Source organism: Euprymna scolopes, chromosome 16 (assembly GCF_053919585.1).
Source record: "Euprymna scolopes isolate OS-2025 chromosome 16, ASM5391958v1, whole genome shotgun sequence".
NCBI classification, from domain to species: Eukaryota; Metazoa; Mollusca; class Cephalopoda; order Sepiida; family Sepiolidae; genus Euprymna; species Euprymna scolopes.
This window is the reverse complement of record NC_136497.1, coordinates 31,634,160-31,647,507: the sequence shown is the minus strand read 5'-3', so window position 1 is coordinate 31,647,507 and position 13,348 is coordinate 31,634,160.

Genomic DNA, 13,348 nt, shown 5'->3' with positions numbered 1-13,348 from the left:
TAGTGTTAAAAAAATTACAACCAGAACTTGCCCCCATACTTTCCAAACTGTTTAAGCGTTGCCTTAAGAGAAGTACTTCCCAACACCCTGGAAAACCTCATCAGTATGCCCTGTATAAAAGAATTCAAGTGATAAGGCATCCCCTTCTCAGTACAGACCAATAAGTCTCCTGTGTGTCATGAGTAAGTTGTTGAAATCCACAATAAATAGAGAAGTAGTCAACTACCTCAGCAGAAATAACCTTCTTAGCGACACGCGATATGGTTTCCGCTCTGCTAGATCTACAGCAGATGTGCTAACGGTTATATCTCATAGGATTAGCGAATCTCTCGACAAAGGCTTCATTTCTAGGGCAATTGCTCTCGACATATCAAAGGCCTTCGATAAGCTTTGGCATAAAGGCCTACTACACAAGATTTCCAGCTACGGTATAACTGGAAATGTTTTCTCTATCATTAAGTCATTTCTCTCTGATAGGCTCACTTGATACCTTTATCTATATCTTTTTCAGCCACGTATGCTAATTAGTGGGCGTTTCCACAACAATAATAATGATAAGCATTATCATCGTCGCTATGATTATTTCTAGTTATTCTTTTTTATTATTTATTTTCTAAGTTCCATTTCACAACCGTTTCCATCTCGTTCAATGTTATTTTTTTTTTTTTTAGATATGATTCTGTTTTATGTTAACATGGTTCACGTTGTAATCGAACATTATTATTATTAATGTTATTAATAGTTAAATAGTCGTAGAAATGTGTTATAAGAATGCAGTTTCCCCATAAGACATTCTCCGGAGATTACGTAGGTTGATCTGAATACTGTGAGATACATGAAAAGTAAAAATCATGAAAGATTTGCTATTATGAGTACATGAAGCGATTTAAATAAATATCAATTAGTTTTCATCAGATGAGATGGATTGCAATAATTTATGATAAATAGAAAGAGGCAAACACAAGATATTTTAATCTTAAGAGGGAAACAATGTCATGATTGGTCGTTCATTTGTTTCGCTTTTTTCGTTAACACATGTCGGTTTTTTTAATTTCATTAGCGTCTTTTCAAACTGGTTTTGTGTATTTCACGCAGTCTTAATTTATCAAAACATTTGACTTACCCTGGGGATAGTCATCTATCGTGACAAAGACAAAACAAACACCAAAGCGTTGGTAGTGTAGACACAATGGCGTGATTTTAACTGCCGTAAAATTAACAAACCCTATTCTACTAATTGCATAACGAGTTCCATGATGGAATACTTATTCTAAAAATGAATTGCTTGCATACGAGTATGACACGAAATATTTCTTTAATCGGTCATTTATTCGAGGTGTAATTAACGGTGCAACACATTTTCCTGTGTGCCTCGACACTTATCTAATACTTTTGAGTGTTGAGCAAAAAGGTTACATGCACGATTTTTCAGTTTATGGTTTGACAAAACCGAGATTAGAACCCACTTTCCTAAGATACCATAATAAGTCGAAAAAAAGATACAGAATTTTTATATTGGACATTTATGTCTTTCTTCCTTTTTTTTATTCATAATGATAAGTATCCATAATGGAATTGAATTTTGACGTTTCCCTTGTTGCCAGAACAATTCAGTAAAGATTGGGACCTTGACCTTGCAATGTGTAAAGATAACGCAATGCTATATCTCGCTTGACGTAGCGATTCTGTTTCTTTGTTTAGCTGTATTTCTTATAATTATGCTCAAGTTATTTTTGGCATCCTTATGAAACATGAATATAATTTAGTTTTTGCGTAGCAAGTCAATTGTTACTCCCTTTCCCTCTCGGCTTCAGTACGCTTTCCTGAGGAGTAGTCCAAGATTATTAAGGCTATGAGAAATTTATTTTCTGTGTTGCGCTGCTAATGTTTTCAATATTTTTGGTAAGCAGGTTATAGGCATGTAGTTACTATAGGCGGTTCTATTTTCTGTGTCTATTTGTATTAATGTGGTTTTCTATTAGTTCATTAATTTTGGCACGTCTGCCTAGTGGATACATCTTTTTGATATTTTGGGTGAGCTTTTCATGTTTTAGAACCAGTATGTGTGTATGCTTTCTTTATTTGGCTTTCAATTAATCTATAACTTGTATGATGTTTTCTATTTCAGCTTATCCATTCTCAGTTAGTTCTGTTCTTTCTATAGAATTCAGTCTCTACGTTTGCATTTTTTAAGTTTTGCAGGGCATTTACAAGTGGAGTTTCTATCTGTAAGTTTCATTAAGGGGTGTTTCATATTTTATTCTATCAGTTATTTTAGTTGTATTTCCATCTAAATTTGAAATGCAATCATTTTCTTGAGAAAAAGTTTAACTTTGTCCATGATTATTTGTTCTGTTACATGGTAGTCAATAGATATGTCCCCTAACTCTTTCATCCGTTTCGAAACTTTGTATACCGAGATTGCTTCTGTTATAGCATTCCATTACCTGTTTATTCTCTTTTGTTATCCATTTATTCCTCTAGATTCGTTATGTTGATTTTTTTTGGAGGGGGGTGCGCTGAGTTTGATCTGTATTATTTTGGTACCTCGAAGTAGAGGAGATACTTACCTGTTCTGTGTTCTATTCTTGTTTCTGATGTTAAGAATAGCCATGGCATAGTTAACTGGATGACGACCGAGTCCCCCACGCCGGCCACCGAAGGAGAACCTGCTGGTCATGAAACCCTCATCGATCTTCTGGGTACCGTTATCATTTTTATTACTATAATTTTAATTGTTAATGGTGTTGTTGTTGTTGTTATTGTTGTAGGTGGTTGTAGGGGGTTGTGGTATTTTTGATAATAAAGGCTTATTTGCTTCAAAACTTATTAAAATTGCATTAACATTTGCATTCCTTACCCATGGCTAGTTGAATAAAATAAAAAAAATATAATTATTATGCTTGAACAAATTATCAGCAGTGCTATATAGGGGGTCTACTAATACACATGAAAGACAATAGTGTTTTATATACAATGTTGTGTGCAATGAAATTAAACACACTTTTTTGTTTCTTTATTGTGCGCCTTCAAGGTTTACGCAGATAACCTTTCTTTCCGCTCTTGCAAATAAGCGTTTGTAATAACTAGTTTACAAGAAAAATCTTATTATCATCACTTGTTTTCTCTGTGCACGTTCAATGAACATCTCCATTTTCCGCTACTCGTTCATCGAGCCATTCCAACCAATATGGTTTCTACCATAAAGAAGCTTTACGCCTCAGTGCTCGTCCATCGTAGGCTGCTTCGCCTATCTTCCGTCCAACAATCTTTGTAGATTGTAACGTTGAGATCTCATTACAGGGCGGATGCGGAGCAGTGCTTGTTTTGTTAGCTCTGTCGGCGCAGCAAACACGTGCCGCGTCCTGCAAGCTTGATTGGCCAAATCGGGCATGAGAATAAGGCTTCATTCTTAGAACGACAAGTGAGGTAATTTGACGACACGAGAGAAAACATAGAAGAGTTGTAATTGAGATGGATTTCTAGTACATCATTTTATAAAGAAACGGAGCTATAAATGATGTATACTTCTTTTTTTCCTTTTTGGTCCTTGAATAAATGTGTCAACTGCATAAGTTGTCGCGTACAATGAACTGAAACATGTTAATACCTGATGATGAAAACGGCCACCATTTTTCCAAGTAAGCAAGAATATATGTAAGAATATAATTCATACGAAACTCAAGCGCTGATGATATCAACACCTATATCATTCATAAAGGCAAACAGCAAAGGTGATTGGTTTATTGAAATGTTTTTTATGAGAATTAAGCAGCATTTGATCAGACGTTGATATATGTGCGGACAAGTATTCAGTGTGATTTAGACGAATAAAGTTTTTCATAGAAGTTGTCTCATAAACTAACATTTGTATGTTATCCTTAGTTTGTTCAGCCACTGAGAACTTCGTCCAACCATCAATAACCTCTATTCTTTGTCAAACATATTTAGCGATTAGGATTACGTAAAAAATGTAAGATTGTTTTTAATATTCAAGGTTTTCATGAAAGGTGTATCTTTTATTTTTATTGTTTTTATGACACGCAATTATTTTGAATTTCACACATAGGAAAATATTGAAAGTTATTCACGAGTAATGATTTATCTTTAATACAAATATGTATTATCTGCCTGAATGCATATCCAGATTCAAATAGTTCTAGTCTCTGCTTTAAATGTTTGTCATGGTGAGACCGAAATCTAAAATGTATATGGACTTCTAAAAGCCAGTATTCTATTCAACTTAACGTTCGTGTATTTAACATTCTACGTACAGCAGCAAAAATTATTTGAATTATTTAGAATATTCGAAGTACTGTCCTGACCATAGATGTTATTCTCATCAAGATGTGTCAGATGTAAACTGTGACCATTTTATCGTTCAGTCTTATCGAACTCACGAATACTTATACTGTACACGCGTAGATTTTTGTCGTTTCGTCAACCATGAACAAGTAGAAGTCTTAAGTAATTCTTAATTATGTTCTGAATATCGGACGTATAGAGGATTGATCATTCCAAAAATTGGGGTTTTGCTTTACCATGAGATATCTCTAATGCATCGTTTCCTTCCGCGTTCGATTATGTTTTTTATTGTATGAAAAGATGTGTATGTTTATATTATGCTTTATATTGTTGGGGCAAATACATCATACTTCTTCGAAATATATTAATAATCTAGCCTTCAATTATCTTTCTGGGGTCATTATCAATTTTAGACAGATTCTGCAGTTGGTAAATTTTCTAGAAAATTTAATGAAACGATGTTTTATCCTAGAAAAATAATATATCTATTAGAGAAAACACATAATGGTGCAACAATACTTAGAATAATATCTATCCTCACATAAAATGAAGGATATTCCCCTAAAAAAGATAGGTATGAATTCTTATTAACACCATTGATTTCACAAAATGATAGAAAAACATTTCTGATTATATATTCCTGATTCTTTGTAAAGTTCGGTTTATTAGAAATTATATTGTTTAACACTCGTATAAAGAACGCCCATGAATGAACGAATTTTTTTTTTTTTTTTTTTTTTACACAGTGATCACCACTTATCAAGGCCCGGAAGCCACTCAGGGATAAGGGTTATTGCAAGTACATCACGTTAGTGAGGAGATTTTATGAAGTGTTTAATTAGGGGGGGGCGCTTCATTAGGAATTTGTTAACATTAGACTTGAAGACATCCAAGTTGTAGTCCGGAGGGAAGCAGGCAGACGGAACAGTGTTCCACAGGCGTGCAGTTCTAAGAAAGAAGCTTTGCTCATGAAATCCGCGTTTTGATTTAGGCACAGATATAGAGTGGGGGAAATTTTTCACAGTGGATTCAGCCAGACGGGTGATTTTCGTGAAAGTTTGGCGAGGGGGGGCCAGGGATTGGAGTTCAGACGAGCACCTGCCATGAAAATAACGATAAAACAAGGATAGGCTCGCAACGTTTCTTCTGTGGGAGAGGGGTTGCAGGGTAGAGAAAAGGGCATCCCCCACTAAACCACGAAGTCTATTTTGTACTCTGTCAAGGCATGATAGGCTGTTTTTGGCAGCTCCTGCCCAGATATGGCAACAGTATTCAATCCTTGGCCGTACTTGGCTTTTATATAGATAGAGAATTGAATCAGTAGTGAGATATCTTCTGGAGCGGTAGAAGGATCCCACCATCTTTCCTGCGACCTTGGCAACAGACTTGATGTACGTGTTCCATTTCAGATCAGGAGTAAAGGTCAAACCCAGAAGCTTGTTAAAACACGGGGCCTCACCCAGACGAGAGCCATCCATCACAATTGATGCCAGCTGGGGATCAGAGCGTTGATGATGTAAGGATAGGAGTTTGGTTTTAGATGCATTAAAGGTAACTAGCCACATCTTCCCCCACTGAACCACGCGCTCGAGATCAGAGGAGAGAGAATCCGAGAGAACTTCGTCATTTACAGCCTTTGATGTGTTGCCGTAGATGGTCGTGTCATCAGCATAGATGTCAACGAATGATTTAAGTATGTGTTTAGGGAGGTCATTGATGTAGATCAGGAAGAGAGTTGGGCCGAGGATTGACCCCTGAGGGACTCCAGATTTATCTTATTATGCGGGATCCAGAATTTATAAGATTATCGATCTATGCTTTAGCTAACTTCTAATAAGTTCGTCAACTTGAGCTTACATTTGAAAACAATTGGCAAGAAATTTTGTGGTCCAAATATCGCCCTTTTCCTGTAATATAACTTTGCTTTCATCGATGAACGACGATGACGATCGATTAGATTATATCAATATTTTTGCGAAATTTCGCTGCGATCTTGAATTGTACATTATCTTTCTTTTTCTTTTATTTACAAAAGCATCACCATTTATCAAGGCCCAGAGGCAATTCGAGGATAAGGGCTAAAGAGTGTACAGTGGTCAAAAAGAAAATATCACAGTAATCATTAGAAGTGTAAAATTTGGTAAATTGAATTACTTAAGGGGAACGGATCATCAAGAATTTGTTTACATTGGACTTGAAGACAACCATATTGTAGTCAGCTGGAAAGCAGATAAACGGAAGAGAGTTCCACTGGTGTACAGTTCTTAGAAATATTCATATTACAGCCGAAACAAATGGTCTGAAATTTTAATGTTTTATCGACGTCACCTAACTGGTGTATCACCGGCGGTGATATTTCCGTATAAGAAATGGCAACATTGTTACCAATAAAACCTCCTAATTTATTAAATAAAAAGGATGCATAATGCTATAATTAAAAAGAGATATACAAAAACATGCATGGAAACGATAAAAATACTTTGCGAAAGTGTCGAAGCAATCAGTCCAGTGGTTATTTAGATTATCGGTCATGAACAAACATACTTTCACATTTTATTTATATAGATTTAATTGCTTTAACTATTACTACGGATGATGCATTTCTTATTTGTATATCTCACTTTATTACGTTTCAACAAACGCTTTCTAGTTAAACCACATAAAAATAGAATAGAAAGAAAAAAGAGTGTTATATGTATTAATTCTATAGAGAGAGCATTTACGTTTCTACTAATACAGTACTTGAGAATTGCATGCATTTTAATCCATGCCGTGTTCTATTAATACAGATATGCGATTATAATCAGACAAGAAAATAGTTAACTTGTTGCATTAGACATTAAAAGTAAAATCTCTTAGATCTTTTTCAATTTAGCGACACCAATTCCTCTTTCTGATTATTTCCTCAATATATTCATTAAAAGCATCATCATCTTATGAATCGGGAGATTCTATTGTTTACATTGATTTCTCGGATATTTTCCCAGTAAGACTTCTTCCTAAAGGACATGGAGTACTTACGAGAGGTATCACATGAAGATATCAATATCTTATGTGAAACGTTTTTTTTTTTTTTGTGGAAAGAACTGGATTTGAACTTGAAACACCCAAGTCACCAATATGTGTCGTGAATCAGGAGCCCATCGTCACTGTCATTCTTAAAAACATCACACTAAGAATATTTACACAATAAATGCAAATCAGTATACAAATACATTCAATCATTTCTAAAAATGCCGTCTTAATTCATTTCTATGTTATTTAAATTTATTCTATCTTGCAATATTCTATGTTATTGTTGCTCCTAATATCATCAGACAACTTTTCCATAAAATGCATTATTCTATTAAATAAATTCGTTAATATTCTTTTATAAATTGGTTTTGACAATAACCTTCTAGATACAGAAAAAATACTTTCTCCAAATGTCTACCCTTGCTATAATTACCATTAATTATTTTGACGTTTAAATTAATGTTGTTTATTCAATTTTCAACCCAAACAAGGCACAGTGCCACTTTGAAGCAGGGGGCTACTATCGGAGACTTAATTTGCAGGGGTATTATGAAGGGAGATGAGTAGAAAGATGTTTGTTCACATTACACTAGAACTTTTGCATATCAGTACAGTTGGGAAAGCAGAATCCCGGAAGGGAGTTCCAAAGACCTGCAGTTCTGGGGAAGAAACTATTGGAGTAAAAGGCTTTCTTGCACCTAGGGATCTCTACTGCAAAGGGATGAGACTTAGTAGCTTGTCGGGTTTGTCGGGAATAGTTACGTCGAGGAGGTACAAGTGTTTGCAGTTCGTCATAGCATTCACCATTAAAGTATTTGAAGAACAGGCAGAGCGATGCAACATCTCGTCGATGGGACAGAGGCTGAAGCCTAGATGACAGTTCAGGACCTATCAGGTTGGCGATTCTCTTTTGAACCCTGTCCAGGAGCGAGAGACAAGCAGCAGATGCACCAGCCCAGATGTGACAACAGTACTCCATACATGGGCGAATGGTGGCCTTATAGAGGTGCAGGATACTTTCAGGCGTAAGTAGTTTTCTAGCACGGTAGAGGGAGCCAAAATTCCTTGCAGCAGCCTTGGCAATGCTCTCAATGTATCTATTCTAGTTAATATTCCCTGTAAACGTTAGGCCGAGGAGTTTAAAAGAGGTACTTTCAGGCAATGTGTTCTTGGCCATTGGTGGCAGAGAATGCTTCTTGTAGTTATTGAAGGAAACAAGCTTAGTCTTAGCAGCATTGAATGTGGCCATCTATTTTTGTCCCCATTCCACTAAAGATTGGAGGTCATCCTCTAGTGTTTGTGTCATTTTCTTGTATAAACTCTCATTTTGTCAGTACCAATGTAAAGGAAATCCGCGATGTTTCTTGTCTGTCTGGAACTAACCTGAGCCTTTCCCAATGCATAAAATATTTAGTAACATCTCGATAGACATGTATAAGTAGAAAGTTAGGTGGATATCGGAATGGGCATAAGTAGTAGAGATATCGGCCGAGAACAAGTGTTGCTCCATGTATCCATGTTCAATATTCAGACACAGTAAGTCAATATTACATGTGTAAGAAGTATATGGTTACCGACAAATTTCAAGTAGTTACCCCAAATTTCTAATTAACACGACTGTAATATTTTATGTTGGAAGACGTTCTGCTAGCGAGACGTGATTAGGACACAAGCATGTTTATATTATTTAATTAGAATTCATTATTGACATACTTATTATTCATTAATTTATTTATTGCGGACTATCATCCTCATCTTTTTTATTGTAATTTCACGAGGTTCCGGCCAACTATTTCTCTGGTCTCCCTCAGGTAGTAACTGCGACAAGATAGGAACTCCGAATCTCTTAACTGCATCATCAGCAATTACTGCCTTCCATAGTTGTTGTCGTCTCACCACGTTTTGTCAAAATAAGCCTCTGTCAGGTTTTGGGTAGGATAGAAACCGCTATCTGGAACCGTAAAGATTCGACGTCTCTATCCACTGCGCCACAGGTCCCGAAGGCCGATTAAGGTTGGTTTTTTATCTTATAAATCCAAGTTTAATTATTATCTGATCTTCCCTGGTTGTGTCCGAATAGTATATATATATATATATATATATATATATATATATATATATATATATATATATATATATATATATATATATATATATTATTTAATTGGAAATCGTTATTGAGATCAGTAGTATTTCTTTAATGCGGATTATCATCCTCATTTTTTAGTTATTGTTTCACGACGTCGGACAAAACGTGGTTAAACAACAACAACTATGGAAAGCAGTAATTGATGAGACGGCAGTTAGAAGATTCAGAGTTCTTATCCCATCGCTGTTACCACCTGACGAAGGCCAAAGGAAGAGTTGGCTGAAACGTCGTGAAACAACAACTAAAAAAGATGAGGATAATGTTCCGCAATAAATATGTTAATAAATGATACTCATCTCAATAACGAATTCCAATTAAATAATATATATATATATATAAATATATATAGAGAGAGATAGATAGATAAATAGATAGATATAGATATATAAATACCCGTTCACATACACCTTTCACGATAAAGATAGAACCCAGACTTAGATAGAATCGAGCAATTGCATCGACAACAGACAAAGCCAGACCCAAAGTGGGTATCGAGCTACTGCATCTCATCAGTGACGTGGGTTCGCGCCTGTGTTGGAGCACGTCACTGATGAGATGCAGTACATCGAAACCCACTTTGGGTCTGGCGTTGTCCGTTGTCGATGCAATAGCTCGATTCTATCTAATTCTGGGTTCTAGCTTTATCGTGAAAGGTGTATGTGAACGGGGATTTATATATTTATCTATAATCTCCTCTTTATGTCTAATATATATATATATATATATATATATATATATATATATATATATATATATATTAAATATGATGGGCGGAAGTCTCTCGAGAGCTCTTTCAGCTATCATCTCATCAGGAGAAAATCGATAGCGTAAAAATAATAATACTATGTCGAAAGTAAAGAGTTCTGATGGGGAACTATTGAATGTGCCAAAAATTACGGTATCAGTAAAATAAAGTTTATTAACGTTTAAAAAACGATTAAAATATTGGCACGACGAGGGGAAAAAACAAAAAAAAATGGGAGAAAAGATTCACAGTTTCCCAAATAGAAACAATGCGTTAGATGTTTCTTTCTGCCGGCACAAAGAAGGTTTCCGCACCGCAATAGATACAGACTCCAAAATCTTTAAGTGGTTTCTGGAGTCCGCTCTATGTTGCACCTCGAACCATTCTATTTTATATCTATCGGCACAGCACGGGTTGTCAACCAAATGCTGGCCAATAGCAGAATCCAAGGCTGCAGAAGGAGGGAGACCATCAGACCCCATCCTTCCTTATCTGATCTTCGATGGAACATGCTGGTTTATACGAGTCAAAAGATGCAAGGATGTTCGCCAAACATAACCAGCATATATATATATATATAATTCAGTACGGACCCAACTTCGGAGTCGTGGCACAGTGGATAGAGACGTTGAATCTTAACGGTTCCCGTAAGTATAGTCTGAAGATAGCAGGTTCAAACCTACCCAAAGCCGGCCAGGGGCTTACTTGGCCAAGGCGTGGTGAGATGAAAATAACCATGGAGGGCAGTTATTGCTGAAGATGCAGTTAAGAGAGTCGGAGTTCCTATCGCGTCGCGGTTACCACCTGACGAAGGCCAGGGGAATAGTTGCCCGAAACCCCATGAAACAACCACAAGCATGTTGTATGTAACCTTTCTTTCGATCATATAGTGCTCATGTTCACATTTGTACATAGTCTTTTACACTATGTAATTATGCTTATCAGTTTTCCTTTGATATTGATAGAAATTTAATATTGATGGGAAAACCTTTATTGTCAAATACAGAAGCTAATATTCATTGCTTAGATATATGGCTGTCAGGTTAGAAAGCAATAAATGTTTAAGAAATTAAATACGAAGGTGTTGAACGATTTATTCCGTTCAATCCTGATTACTATAAACCTGGGAAACGTGCTGAAATGCCGCAATTTGTTCTTTGATATATAGGTATATTTCTAGTACAACATAATTGGTTACTGTTGCCATGGTCCAGATATATAGAAGCATCCTATTGAAATATATATTATTTCGCGCAATAACATTTCATCGTAAAACAACTCGAATTTATTTATGGTCTTAAAATACTTACATTTCATTGTACGAACTGTTGATATCATTGCAGATTAATGCTTAATAACGTATACACTTTTCCTTGAATCCTCAAAAATGTTGACATTTTCTTAAAATTAAATCATTAAAAGTAAATACAAAATGTGTGAGCATCTAAATTAGGGGTGGGCAAAGTACGGCCCGCGGGCCGCGTGCGGCCCGCCAAACCAATTTATGCAGCTCTCCAAGTACTGAATATTGAATTGTGGTTTTCTCATGGACGTGCGGACTGCCGGATACAAGAGGGGGGGGGGGGCAGATCCTTGCAACAATGAAAATTTGGAGATTCAAAGTATATTCGTTAACAATCTAACTAAATTTATGAAGAAAGAAAAACAACGAAAGTAAAACAAAACGAAGAAACCTTAAGAATTACGCATAAAAAATGCCTGTTTTATGGGGACTAGTATTTATTTAAATGCTGCCCACCTCAGCATCATTTGGCGCAAGGCCTGGAAAGTGGGATACCCGCAGGCTCCCCTAAAGGAGGGGCACTCCTGCAATTTTAAAAATTGCCTGAGTAACCCTGTCGGCATTCCCCGGTCGGGGCGCCTCAGGCAGCAAGCAATAAACTTGCCCCACCGGAAAGCCCGGTGGCAAGGCCTGGGAGGGTGGACCTCCTAGGTATTACCCAGGCGGTGTACCTCAGTCCAACAGGTGCTGGGCCGGTTCCCGGCCCCTCACCTGTTGGGCTGAGTGTCAAGTGACGAATCCTTGACGTGTACTACCCTGTCTCCATGCAGCCGAAGCCACTAGGAGACATCCCATCACAATGGACTTGTAAGTTCACACTTGGTTCCCAGCTAGACTGCCAGACGTAACTTTATCCGATCCTTGTTGATTTGCTGCTCCCGAAACCTTTGTCTGGCCGAAAACGGGCAATAAATTATTTTAATATACTAAAAATAGTCTGATGACCATAAAATCTGGCGCTTGTCGTCTGGGGTAACACCTACCGACCGGTCAAGTCTTAGCGAACTCTCTCTCTCTCTCTCTCTCTCTCTCTCTCTCCCATCTCCGTCACTCCCAAAAGGCAGTAAACTTTTCATAAGATATTTAGAATTTCCAAAGAAGGACATTTTACAAATTCCTGTTGTCATTGCCAAACATTTTCGTAAGTTAAAATATTGACTAATTATTTTGCAATTATGATAATTTGTTACAAAAATTTAGTAAATTTAAATTCGCATTATGTAATTTCGTAAGTCAATTTTTTTTAGAATGTCAATAAGAAGGTTGGGCAATGTCAAGTTTCTTTCCAACTCCTCCAAAAACTTTAAAATGACGACTTTTAAAGATTTCGGTGGTGCTAAAAACGAATATAACATTTAAATTTGGAGCAGATACGTAGTTTTAATGATAAGAAGATTTTTCAAAAAGTGGGGGATCACTTTCCTATATAACTTGCAAGTAAAATGATAACCCATTTCTGGCCACCTAGTAGTTTCTTCATATAAAAAAAGTTAACTGTGATATTCGTTTTCAGCACCCCCGAAAAGCTGCGCTGTTTTTACTAAGAGATTCTTTCATTTTTTTCATCTCATAATTTAGGACGCTAATAATGCTGTCAATTATCTTACACGAGCCTTTTACAAAAAAATTTTTTTTTGTTCCTTTTTTTTATAGGGGTGTACTCAATTATAGAACTTGTATAGTTTTAACATGTGTTTCTATAGTTTAATTAACCGTTTTTCCGTAAGTATCGTGCCGACATTAACCGAGCAGAAGAACCGTTTAATATTTCACAAAAATCTTTGTGAAATATTAAACTGCAGAAGCACCTGTTAAAAACTATACAAGTTCT